Genomic DNA, 14,100 nt, shown 5'->3' on the forward strand with positions numbered 1-14,100 from the left:
TAACAATGTACAAACTAGAATAGAGCTATAGTAATTGTGGAGCCCTGGTGGTACAGTGGTTAAGAGCTACGGATGCAAACCAGAAGGTCTGCAGTTCAAATCCACCAGCTCTCCTTGGAAGTGCTATGGGACAGTTCTACTCTGTCCTATAGGGTCACTATGAGTCCAAATCAACTTGACGGCAATGGGTTGTTTTTTTTTTTTTTAATAGTAATTGCTAACACTCATATGGTGTTTATAGAGTATGAGGTTTTGTTCTAAGTGCATTACACATTTCAACTGATTTAATCATCGTAACAACCCCTTGAGGTCAGTACTATGATTATTCCCACTTTTCAGATGAGGAAACTGAGGTTTGGAGACATTAAGTAACTTGTCCAAGGTCATACAGTACACAAGTGGGGAACCCAGGCAATCTATGCTCTTAATCACTACTCAACAAAAATACAGCACAAAATATAGTAAAATGTTAGTGGTAGAATCTAGGTAGTGGTATATGGGTGCTCACTGTAAAATTCTTTAAACTTTTCTGTATGTTTGAACATTTTCATAATAAAAAGTTGGAAAATATAGCATAGCTAACAAGAATTATTCAGGACATTATAAATAAAACTACAAAAGTTATTGGTTTAGCTACCAAGGCCTCCACCGGACTGAGACCAGTACAGCTAGATGGTGCCCAGCTACCACACTGACTGCTCTGACCGGGATCACAACAGAGGGTTCTGGACAGAGCTGGAGAAGGAGGTAGAAAAAAATTCTAACACACAAAAAAAAAGACCAGATTTACTGGCCTGACAGAGACTAGAGAAACCCCAAGAATATGGCCCCCAGACACCCTTTTAGCTCAGTGGTGATGTCACTCCCGAGGTTCACCGTTCAGCTGGGGATTGGACAGCCCCATAAAACAAAACAACTAATGAGGCACAGCAGTCCAAGGACAAGGACTAGAAGGCAGAAGGGGACAGGAAAGCTGGTGATAGGGCACCCAAGGTTGAGTAAGGATGGTGTTGACATGTAGTGGGGTTCTTAACCATTGTCGTAGGGCAATATGTGATACTAACTGTTTAATGAGAAACTATTTTGTTCTGTAAACCTTCATCTAAAGTGAGAATAGCAGCACAACTGGAAGAACATAATCGATGTCACTGAATTGTACATGTAGAAATTTTTGAAATGGTGTATCTTTGGCTATGTATATTTTCACCAAAAAAAAAAAAAACAAAAAAACGGTCCTCCAAGGCCTAGAAGGGAGCGTGTTGACATGTCGTGGGTTTGTTCACCAATGTCATAAAACAATATGTGTACTGACTGTTTAATGAGAAAATATTTGTTCTGTAAACCTCTGCCTAAAGTACAATTAAAAGAAAAGGGTGGGGGGAGAGAAAAAAAAAGTTATTGGTTTAAGTGTAGAGAATAGTGAGATGTACCATGTTCATGGACTGGAATAAAACATTCTAAATATGTCAACTTTCCTCCAGTTAACATAAACTTTAATTCACCCCAATCAATATCTCAGCTTTTCCTTTTACTAAACTAAATGATTCTAAAGTTTAGCTGTCGTGGTAAATATTCCAGAATAGCCAAGAATACTTTCCAACAATAAAGCAGGCAAACTTGCCCTGTCAAATATTATCTTGTATTATAAACCAAACCCATTGCCGTAGAGTGGATTCCACATAATAAAAGAATAATAAGAGAATACTTCAGGCAACTCAATAGCAACAAATTTTAAAATCTAGAGGATATAGATTATTTCTTTGCAAAATATAAATTACTAAAATTGACCAAAATAGTGGAAAGCTTGAATAGACCAAATAACATAGCAGTGATTAGAAAGGTGATTAGAAATTTACAATGAGAAATGCACAAGACTTAGATGAATTCATTGATGAATTTTACCTAAATTTTAAAATACAAAAAAAATTATGTTTTTAAAATATTCCAGACTAAGGAAAAAGACGAGTGCTTCTTAATTCATTTAATGACATAAATAGAACTTTAATGCTAAAACATGCTTTTTTTAAGTAAAAACAACTATAGATAAATTTCATGTATGTCTATAGATGCAGATAATCTAAATAAAATATTAGCAATACATTAAATAAATCATACATATAAAACATATGATCAAGCAAGGTTTTCTCAGTAATATAAGGGTGGTTAGATACCAGGAAATACAGTAACATAATCCATTACATCAAATTCAAGCGGAAAAACCATATGATCATGTCAGTTGTCACTGAAAAGGACATTAATAAATTTCAGCAGTCATTACTAATATATCTTTATTTATTTAATAAACAAATAGTTATAGATTTCTTATCATTTGCCAATTATTATTCTAGTATACTAAAAACTGTAAGCAAAATAGGAATAGAAGGAAACTACTTAAATATAACAGACTACAAAAAAATAATAAATAGTATCCTAAATTGTGCAACACTAAACCATTCAAATAAAATCAGAAACTTGCTATTGAATATATTTTTATAATGAAGAAGTGTGCTTTAGGTGAAGGTTTACATAGCAAATTGGTTGTCCAATCAATTCATACACAAATTGTTCTGTAACATCGGTTGCAATCCCTTCAGTGTGTCAGCACTCTCCCCCGTTTCCTCCCTAGGTTCCCCATTTCCATTCTTCCAGTTTCGCTGTCTTTCCCTGCCTTCTCATCTTTGGTTTTGTGCAAATGTTGCTCTTTTGGTCTCATATAGTTGATTATTCTGAGGAGCACATTCTTCATGGGTGTCATGGTTTGAATTATGTCCCCCCAAAAATGTGTGTATCAGTTTGGCTAGGCCATGATTCCTGGTACTGTGTGATTTTCCTGTATGTTGTAAACCTGCCTCTATGATGTTAATGAGGGAGGATGGGTGGCAGTTGTGTTAGTAAGGCAGGACCTGATCTGCAAGACTGGATTGTGTCCTGAGGCAATCTCTTGAGATATAAAAGACAGAAGTGAGCAGTGAGATGGGGGGACCTCATACCATCAAGAAAGCAGTGCCGGGAGCACAGCGCGTTGGACTGGGGTCCCTGCACCAAGAAGCTCCTAGTCCAGGGGAACACTGAAGAGAAAAAGGCAGACAGAGAGAAAAAGCCTTCCCCTGGAGCTGACACCCTGAATTTGGACTTTTAGCCTACTTTGACTGTGAGGAAATAAACTTCTCTTCATTAAAACCATCCACTTGTGGTATTTCTGTATGGCAGCACTAGATAACTAAGACAATGAGTGTTATTGTTTATTCTATAGTCCCATGTATTACTTGTATGAAAGGTGGCCTCTGAGCATGCCTTTAGTTTCAAGTTAGAGGGATGTCTTAGGGCAATAGTCTTGGCCATTCCTCCAGTCTCTTTCAGACCATAAGTCTGATCTTCCGTTTTTTTTTTTTAATTTAAATTTTGTTCTACATTTTTTGCCCATTTTAACTGGGACCCTCTATTGTGGTCCTGGTCAGAGTGGTTGGTAGTGGTAGCCGGGCACTGTCTAGTTCTTCTGGTCTCAGGTTAGAGGAGACTCGGTTCATATGGGCCATTAGTGCTTTGGACTAGTTGCTTCCTTGAGTCTTCATTTTTTTTCATTCTCCTTTGCTCCAGGTGGGGAGACGAATAGTTGCTTCTTAGATGGCCACTCGTAAGCTTTTAAGACCCCAGATGCTACTTACCAGACTAAGATCTAGAACATTATCTTTATGACTGTTTTGCCAATTGATCTAGATGTCCACCAAGACTACGGTCTTCAGTCTTCAAGACGAGTAGTTCAGTCCTGATGTCTAAGTAGTTTCTATAACTGTGCCCCCTATGAACTCTATTATATATATGAGTATATATGCAGCATTTACAAATAATGTATGTAGAAATATCTACAAGCATACCTATATATGTGCACAGGTATACTCCTGTACGACCTCCCACACCTATTTAGTATACATATTTATTTATGTATATACTCACAAATTATTGCTTGTTATCACTGTTGTTGCAGGATCTCAGTGTCTTCCTTTGCCTTGGTCATGTTGTACTGACTTCTCCCATATTGTGTATTGCCTTTCCCTTCACCAGAATTAACACTTACCTACTATCTAGTGGTAAAGAGATCAGCTGCTAACCAAAGGTTGGCAGTTTGAATCCACCAGCCACTCCTTGGAAACCCTATGGGGCACTTCTGCTCTGTCCTGTAGGGTCGCTATGAGTTGAAGTCAACTCGATGGCAACAGGTTTGGTTTGGAAACCCTGGTGGTGTAGTGGTCAAGAGCTGGCTGCTAACCAAAAGGTCGGCAGTTCGAATCCACCAGGTGCTCCTTGGAAACCCTATGGGGCAGTTCTACTCTGTCCTGTAGGGTTGCTGTGAGTCGGAATTGACTGGACAGCAACAGGTTTTTCTTTTTTTTTTTTTACTATCTAGTCAGTGATTCTCCCTCCTTCCCACTCCCATTCCTGGTAACCATTAAATAATGTTTCTGTGTGTAAACCTATTCTTGACTTTTTATAACAGTGGTCTCATACAGTATTTGTCCTTTTGTGTTTGACTTACTTCACTCAGCATAATGTCGTCCAGATTCATGCACGTTGTGAGATGTTTCATGGAGTCATCATTATTCTTTATCGTTGCATAGTATACCACTGTATGTATGTACCACAGTGTATCCATTCATCTGTTGATGGACACTTAGGTTGTTTCCATCTATTTGCTATTGTGAATAATGCTGCAATGAACATGGGTGTGCATGTCTATTCATGTCACAGCTCTTATTTCTCTAGCATATATTCCTAGGAGTGAGATTGCTGGATCATATGGTATTTCTGTTTCTAGCTTTTTAAGGAAGTGCCATACCATTTTCCATAGTGGTGTACCACTTTGCAGTCCCACCAACAATTGTTTAAGAATTCCAATCTCCCCACAGCCTCCCCAGCATTTGTTGTTCTCTGTTTTTTTTGATCAGTGCCATTATTCCCAGGGTGAGATGGTATCTCATTGCAGTTTTGATTTGCATCTCTCTAATGGCTAATGCTCACGAGCATCTTTTCATGTGTTAGCTGAATGTCTCCTTTGGTGAAGTGTCTGTTCATATCATTTGCCCATTTTTAAATTGGATTGTTTGTCTTTTTGTTGTTGAGGTGTTTAAGTTTTCTATAAATTTTAGAGATTAGACCCAAACATTTTTTCTTAGTCTGTAGATTCTTTTTTTACTCTTTTGGCGAAGTCTTTTGATGAGCTTAAGTGTTTTATTTTTAGGAGATCCCAGTTATCTAGTTTATCTTCTGCTATTTGTGCATTTTGAGTTATGCTTGGTATTCTATTTAGCTATTACATTTTTTTTTAAATTATCTGGGAGGATTTATCAAACTCAGTAATATAAGGAAGCTAGCTCAAATACTGGGAAGAAGAGATAGAGCTATCTCTTTTTGCTGATGATATGACTGGATATCTAGAAAAATCCAAGTCTCTGATAAAAACTACCAGCATTAATAGGCGAATTTGATGTGAGATAGTTGCCTCATAAGAAATACATGAAAATAAATATCTTTATTGCTCCAGAAATGAACACCTAGAATGGAATGGGGGAAAATATTCCCTTGCAATAGCAGTGAGAAACTATAAAATATTCAGAATAAACTTAATAATGACAAAATATGGATGAAGAAAATGAAAAATTATTACGAGACATAAAATATAACTTGAATAAATGAAAAGGCATGGTATTTGGGGGGAAGATTTTATATCATAAAAATGTCAAATAATAAAAAAATTTTATTACAATTCCTATTAGAATACTGATAAGGGACAAATGTTGTATGAGACCACTACTGTAAAAACTCATGAAAAAGTTTACACACAAAAAGAAACAATCTTTGATGGTTACGAGGGAGGGAAAAACATTAAATAGACAATAGATAAGTGGTGGCTTTGGTGAAGGGTTAGACAGTACACAATACTGGGGAAGCCAGCACAACTTGTACAAGGCAAGGTCACGGAAGCTCCATAGGCACATCCAAACTCCCTGAGGGACCAAATTGCTTGGCTGAGGGCTGTGGGGACCATGGTCTCAGGGAACATCTAGCTCAACTGGCATAACATAGTTTACAGAGAAAATGTTCTACATTCTGCTTTGGTGAGTAGCGTCTGGGGTCTTAAAAGTCTGTGAGTGGCCATCTACGGTACTCCACTGGTCTCCTCTGGGAGCAAGGGAGAATGAAAAAAACTAAAGAAACAAGAGGAAGATTAGTCCAAAGGACTAATGGACCACAACTACCATGGCCTCCACCAGACTAAGTCCAGTACAACTAGATGGTGCCCGGCTACCACCACGGACTGGTCTGACAGGGATCACAATAGAGGGTCCCGGACAGAGCTGGAGAAAAATGTAGAACAAAATTCTAACTCACAAAAAAAGACCAGACTTATTGGCCTGACAGAGACTGGAGAAATCCCGAGAGTATGGCCCCCAGACCTCCTTTTAGCTTAGTAATGAAGTCTCTCCTGAGGTTCACCCTTCAACCAAAGACTAGACAGGCCCATAAAACAAAATGAGATTAATAGGGCACAACAGCCCAGGGGCAAGGACTAGAAGGCAGGAGGGGACAGGAAAGCTGGTAATAGGGAACCCAAGGTTGAGAAGGGAGAGTGTTGACATGTCATGGGGTTGTTAACCGATGTCATAAAACAATATGTGTACTGTTTAATGAGAAGCTAGTTTGTTCTGTAAGCCTTCAACTAAAGTACAAAAAAATAAAATAAAAAGACATATGTCTTAGTCATCTAGTGCTGCTCTAACAGAAATACCACAAGTGGATGGCCTTAACAAAGAGAAATTTATTTTCTCACAGTCTAGTAGGCTACAAGTCCAAATTCAGGGCATCAGCTCCAGGGGAAGGCTTTCTCTCTCTGTCCACTCTGGAGGAAGGTCCTTGTCATCATCAGTCTTCTCTTGGTCTGGGAGCATCTCAGCACAGGAACCTTGGGTCCAAAGGATGCACTCTACTCCCGGCACTGCTTTCATGATGGTATGAAGTCCCCCATTCTCTGCTTGCTTCCCTTTCCTTTTATCTCTTGTAAAATAAAAGGTGGTACAGGCCACACCCCAAGGAAACTCCCTTTACATTGGATCAGGGATGTGACCTTAGAAAGGGTGTTATACGATCCCACCCTAAACCTCTTCAACATAAAATTACAATCACAAAATGGAAGACAACCACACAACACTGGGAATCATAGGCTCGCCAAATTGATACACACATTTTTGGGGGGACACAATTCAATCCATGACAGCATATGAAGAGATGCTCAAAAACATCAGAGAAATAAATGTTAATTAAAACAGCAAAAAAAAATATATATATATATATATCAATAGGGTTTTGTTTTGATTTTGGAACTAGATAAAAAGATCTTAAAATTCATATGCAACAGTAATGGTCCAAGAAGAGACAAGAAAAATAAGGAAAAGAACAGTGATGGGGGACTTGCCTTACCAGCTATCACAACATACTGTTGTGTGTCCTTGAGTCAATTCTGACTCATGGCAACCCAATATGACAGAGTAGAACTTCTTCATAGGGTTTCCTAGGCTGTAATCTTTATAGGAGCAGATTGCCAGGTCTTTTCTCCTGTGGAGCCACTGATGGGTTCCAACCACCAACCTTTCGGTTAGCAGCAGAGCTCTTAGCCATTGCGCCACCAGGGCACCTTCAAAAAGCCACTACAGCCATACAATTATGATGTTGGTAGAAGAAATGACAAATAAACCAATGGAATAGACTAAGAAAATTAAAAAATAGCTTCTAGTTATGTGAAAAATTATTAAATGACAAAAATGTTAGCTCAACTTAGCAGGAAATAGATGAATTGTTTAATAAGTGAAGGCTACAGAATTTTAGTATTTATCAATCTGGAAGAAAATAAAAATGGCTGCCATCTTATACCATATTCAGAAATAAATTCCCATTGATTAAAGCCTTAAATGTAAAAACAACCAAAATCTTGCATGAAAATCCAGAGAGTACATATACCAAATAACGGTGGGAAGAGATGCTTTTAACCAAGTTGGGAAACCTGAAGAAGATACTTGACTACATGAAAAATTTCTATATATATATATACATATGTGTGTAGGTATATGTATGTAAAATAAAAATCATATATATATGTTATGGATTGAATTGTGTCCCCCAAAAATGTGTATCAACTTGACTAGGGCATGATTCCCTCTATTGTGTGGTTGTCCACCATTTTGTAATCTGATGTGATTTTTCTATGTATTGTAAATGCTACCTCTGTGATGTTAATGAGGCAGGATTATAGGCAGTTATGTTAATGAGGCAAGACTTGATCTACAGGATTGGGTTGTATCTTGAGTCAATCACTTTTGAGATATAAAAGAGAGAATTGAGCAGAGAGGATAGGGACCTCATACCACCAAGAAAGAAGCCATGGGAGTAGAGTGTGTCCTTTGGACCCAGGGTCCCTGTGCTGAGAAGCTCCTAGACCAGGGGAAGATCAATGACAAGGACCTTCCCCCAGAACCAACACAGAGAGAAAGCCTTCCCCTGGAACTGGCACCCTGAATTTGGACTTCTAGCCTCCTAGACTGTGAGAAAATAAATTTCTGTTATAGTAGCACTAGAAAATTAAGACAATACAAGAAAACCATTGTAGGCAAAAGACGCTTAAAGTCAATATACAGATGACACATCTGAAAAAAAAATTTATGATACAATATCTATATTTGATAAACTCTAAAACACCATTATTTTATGTATTACTAATAAAGAAAACATACTACAATTAAATTAATGCACGATGTATTCTTACAACTTAGAATATTTATTTTATACTTAATGAAAGATCTGTTTTAGACTTTTGTAGGCATAAATTTTTATTACATCACATGCTGCTGTTTCTGTGCCTTTTAATGATTTTTTTTCATTTTAATGCCAAATTGCCCTGTAAGTGTTAAGACATTTAAAATAACAGTTAAACTCAATGTATCCAGTACCAACAATGCACATAACTGATATTTGGGCACTCACAAGTGAGGCCAACAACATCATGACTGCTGATTTCGGTCTGCTTTGGCCACATAAAAGTGAGGGAGAGGGGATAAAAAATAACTCAATAGGAAAATGTGCAAAGGATATGACTAGACAATTCACAGAAGTCGAAATAGTCAACAAGCATATGAAAAGATAGTCAAACATGCAAATTAAAAGTAATAATGGGATACCACTGTGTACTCAAACTGGCCAAAAATAAGAACTATAACAGCTACTGCAAGTGAGAAAGCAGGGAGAGAATACTCCCATACATCACTGATGGAATTGTGTACCAGGCTTTTGGGGAAGCAATCTGTCAATGTCTCTTAAAATAAAAAGTCCACACTTTTGTTGTCGTCGTCGTTGTTGTTGAGAATATACACAGCAGAACATACACCAATTCAACAATTTCTACATGTACAATTCAGTGACATCGATTACATTCTTCAAGTTGTGCCACCATTCTCACCCTCCTTTTCCAAATTGTTTCTCCTCCATTAACGTAAACGCACAACCCCGTAAGTTTCCTGTCTAATATTTTGAGTTGCTGTTGTCAGTTTGATCCCATATGGATAGTTCTTAAAAGAGCACAATCCCACCCTGCTAGATCAGAACTGAAACCACTCCCAAAGCCCACCTTTCAGCCAAAGATTAGAAAGGCCTATAAAACAAAAGGTAACACATGTGAGGAACGTGCCTCTTAGTTCAAATGGGCAACTGCTACCCAAAGGCAAGAATAGAGGGCAGGAAGGGACAGGAAAACTGGATGAACAGACACGGGGAACCCAGGATGGAAATGGGGAGAGTGCAGACACATTGCAGGGATTAAAACAAATGTCACAAAATTTGTGTATAAATTTTTGAGTGAGAAACTAATTTTCACTGCAAACTTTCACTTAAAGCACACGGAAGCACACACACAAAAAACAGCACAATGCTCAAGACAGACATTCTATACTAATTAAGCTTAACTATTGTTTGGTTTAAAGAAGACTTCTGGGATATTTTGGTTTAAGGTTTAAAGTAGTCTCTGGGGTTCATCTAGCCTGCATGGCTCCAGAAGATCTGGATTGCAGGAGAATTTAAAATTCTGTTCTGCATTTTACTCCTTTTGATCAGGATTCTTCTATAGAATTCTATTGAATTCAGTAATGGCAGCCAGGCACCATCCAGTTCTGGTCTCGTGGCAAAGGAGGCAATTAGCCACACATTTCATTTCCTTCTCCTATTCTTCCTCTGTTGCTCCAGGCAAATAGAGAACAATTGTTGTACCTTGGATGACTACTTGCAAGCTTTTAAGAACCCAGGCACTATGCAACAAACTAGGAGGTAGAACAGAAGCACTAAACATGACATTAGGCCAATTAACTGGAATGTCCCATTAAACCATAACCCTAAACCTGCAAACCAAGGAACCAAATCCCATGAGGTGTTTGGTTGTACATAAGCAGCCTTAGCAGCTACTCTGTTGTTGTTGCAAATACATCTATCACATATCATTTGCCAATTCAACTTTTTACAGATGTACAACTTACTGACATTAATCGCTTTAACCGGCTGTGCAACCCTTACGCTTAATCAGTGCAATTTTTCTGTCACTATAAACCAAAACTCAGCGCTCTATGAATAATGTTATGTTGTTAGGTGCCATTGAGTTGGTTCCAACTCATAGAGACCCTATGTACAACAGAAGGAAACACTGCCCAGTCCTGTGCCATTCTCATATTTGTTGCTATGTTTAAGCCCATTGTTGCAGCCACTGTGCCAGTCCATTTCGTTGAGGGTCTTCCTCTCTTTCAATGACCCTTTACTTTACCAAGCATGAAGTCCTTCTCCAGGAACTGGTCCCTCCTGATAACATGTCCAAAGTACATGAGACGAATTCTCCTCATCTTCCTTTCTAAGGAGCATTCTGACTGAATTTCTTCCAAGACAGATTTGTTTGTTCTTCTGGCAGCCCGTGGTATAGTCAATATTTTTAATCAACACCATAATTCAAAGGCATTAATTCTTCTTTGGTCTTCCTTATTCATTGTCCAGCATTTGCATGCATATGAGGCAATTGAAAATAGCATGGCTTGGGTCAGGCACATCTTAGTCCTCAAAGTCATATCTTTGCTTTTTAACACTTTAAAGAGGTCTTTTGCAGCAGATTTTCCCAATGCAATGCGTATTTGATTTCTTGACTGATGCTTCCATGGGCATTGATTGTGGATCCAAGTAAAAGGAAATCTTTGACAACGTCAGTCTTTTCTCCGATTATTATGATATTGTTTATTGGTCCAGTGGTGAGGATTTTTGTTTTCTTTATGTTGAGGTGTAATCTGCACTGAAGGCTGTAGTCTTTGATCTTCATCAGTAAGTTCTTCAAGTCTTCTTCACTTTCAGCAAGCAAGGTTGTGTCATCTGCATATTGCAGATTGTTAATGAGTCTTCCTCCAATCCTGATGCCTGTTCTTCTTCATATAGTTCAGCTTCTTGGATTATTTGCCCAGCATACAGATTGAATAAGTATGGTGAAAGGATACAACCCCGATGCACACTTTTCCTGATTTTAAACCATGCGGTATCCCCTCTTTAGAAGCAAGGATGGCGAGACTTCATCTCACATACTTTGGACATGTTATCAGGAGGGATCAGTCCCTGAAGAAGGACATCCATCATGCTTGGTAGAGGGTCAGTGAAAAAGAGGAAGACCCTCAGTGAGATGGACTGACAGTGGCTGCAACAATGGGCTGAAGCATAACAACAACTGTGAGGATGGCACAGGACTGAGCAGTGTTTTGTTCTGTTGTATATAGGGTCGCTGTGAGTTGGAACCGACTTGACTGCACCTAACAATAACAATAGTATCCCCTTGTTCTGTTCAAATGATTGCCTCTTGGTCTATGTTCAGGTTCCGCATGAGCACAATTAAGTGTTCTGGAATTCCCATTCTTCACAATGTTACCCATAATTTGTTATGATCCACACAGTTGAATGCCTTTGCATAGTCAACAAAACACAGGTAAACATCTTTCTGGTATTCTCTGCTTTCAGCCAAGATCCATCTGACAGTAGCAATGATATCCCTGGTTCCACATCCTCTTCTGAATTGGGCTTGAATTTCTGGCAGTTCCCTGTCGATGTATTGCTGCAACTATTTTTGAATCATTGCAAAATTTTACTTGAGCATGGTATTAATGATAATGTTCAATAATTTCTGCTTTCTGTTGGATCACCTTTTTTTGGAATGGGCAGAAAACACCGATTTCTTCCAGTCTGTTGGCTAGATAGTTGTCTCCCAAATTTCTTTGCATAGACGAGTGAGCACCTCCAGCACTGCCTCCGTTTGTTGAAACATCTTTATCGGTATTCCGTCAATTCCTGGAGCCTTGTTTTTCAACAATGCCGTCAGTGCAGCTTGGACTTCTTTCAATACCATCAGTTCTTGATCTTATGCTACCTCCTGAAATGGTTGAATATCGACCAGTTCTTTTTGGTACAATGACTCTGTGTATTCTTTCCATCTTCTTTTGATGCTTCCTGTGTCATTCAGTATTTTGCCCATAGAGTCCTTCAATATTGCAACTTGAGGCTTAAATTTTTTCTTCAGTTCTCTCAGCTTGAGAAATGGCGAGTGTGTTCTTCTTTTTTGGTTTTCTAACTCCAGGTCTTTGCAAATGTCATTATAATACTTTACTTTTTCTTCTGGAGCCGCCATGAGCAATAACCCCCATTTTTTCCCTCCCTCCTGCCCCAGTAACCATTAATAAACTTGGGTCTCTATACACTTACTTGTTCTTGTTTTTTTATTAAGTGAGGTCATACAATATTTGTCTTTTTTTATTGACCTATTTCACTCAGCATAATGTCTTCAAGTTCCATCAGTGTAGTATCCATCATGTATCAAGACTCAATTTCTCTTTCTGGCTGAGAAGAATTTCACAGTATGTATGTACTGTGTTTATCCATTCATCCATTGATGGGCATTTAAACTGTTTTCACCTTTTGGCTATTGTGAATAATGCTGCAATGAACATTAGTACACATTATGTCTGTTCACATTGCTGCTTTCAAGTCCCTTGGGTATAGTCCTAGCAGTGGAATTGTTGGGTCATATGGCAGTTCTAGTTTTAGTTTTTTGAGAAACCACCGCACTGTTTTCCACAATTGCTGTACCATTTTGTATTCCCCAGAGCAATGGATGAAGGTTCCAATTTCCCCACATCCTCTGCAACATTTGTTATTTTATGTTTTTTTTTTTTTTCCATCTTAGCCATCCCAGTGGGAGTGAAATGGTATCTCATTGTGGTTTTGATTTGCATCTCTCTGATAGATAATGATACTGAGCATCTTTTCATGTGTTTGGTTGCCATTTGAGTATCCTCTTTAGTGATATGTCTATTCGTGTCTTTTGCTCATTTTTTGATTGAGTTATTTGTCTTATTATTGTTAAGTTGCACACTTCTTTTTACAAAACAATCCCACTCCCCAGAATCTATCCCCTTGGAAACAAAAGCACTGTTACAAAAGGACAGCTGCACAAGGTTGGTTATTGCAGAACTGCTTCTACTGGCAAGAAATAGGAAAGCAAATGCCAACCAGTGGGGAACTGCTGAATAAATGACGACGCACCCACAGGAAGGACTTATTTGCAGCCTTTAAAAAGAATCAGTGAGAGTTCCGGCAAAATGGCGCTCTAGGCAGAAGCACCACGCTGTCCCTCCACAGCAAAGATCCGAAAAACTAAGCCAAACAGAGAATACAACAATCCTGAAACTCTAAAACATCAAATGAAGAGATAAACAACTCAGCCAAGCACCAAATGGAGTGAGAAAACTGACAGAGAACAGAGAGCGAGGAGAGATTCGTGCAGAGGACCCCTACCAGCTAATGCAACGTGGATCTACCATCTTGGACTCCTATCGGAGACCAGCAAACGGGGGTACGAGAAAGCAGCCTCACCGAGCGTCCAGCAGGAGACAAAACCGGTAATTTGTGGTGTGTGCTTTCCCATCCCCCACCCCTCTTCGCCCCGGCTCGGCCTCCTCTGCTTCCCGCGGCCACCGTCTCTTGACCGGGAAG

Source organism: Trichechus manatus, unplaced genomic scaffold (genome assembly GCF_000243295.1).
Source record: "Trichechus manatus latirostris isolate Lorelei unplaced genomic scaffold, TriManLat1.0 scaffold00015, whole genome shotgun sequence".
Taxonomy (NCBI): Eukaryota; Metazoa; Chordata; class Mammalia; order Sirenia; family Trichechidae; genus Trichechus; species Trichechus manatus.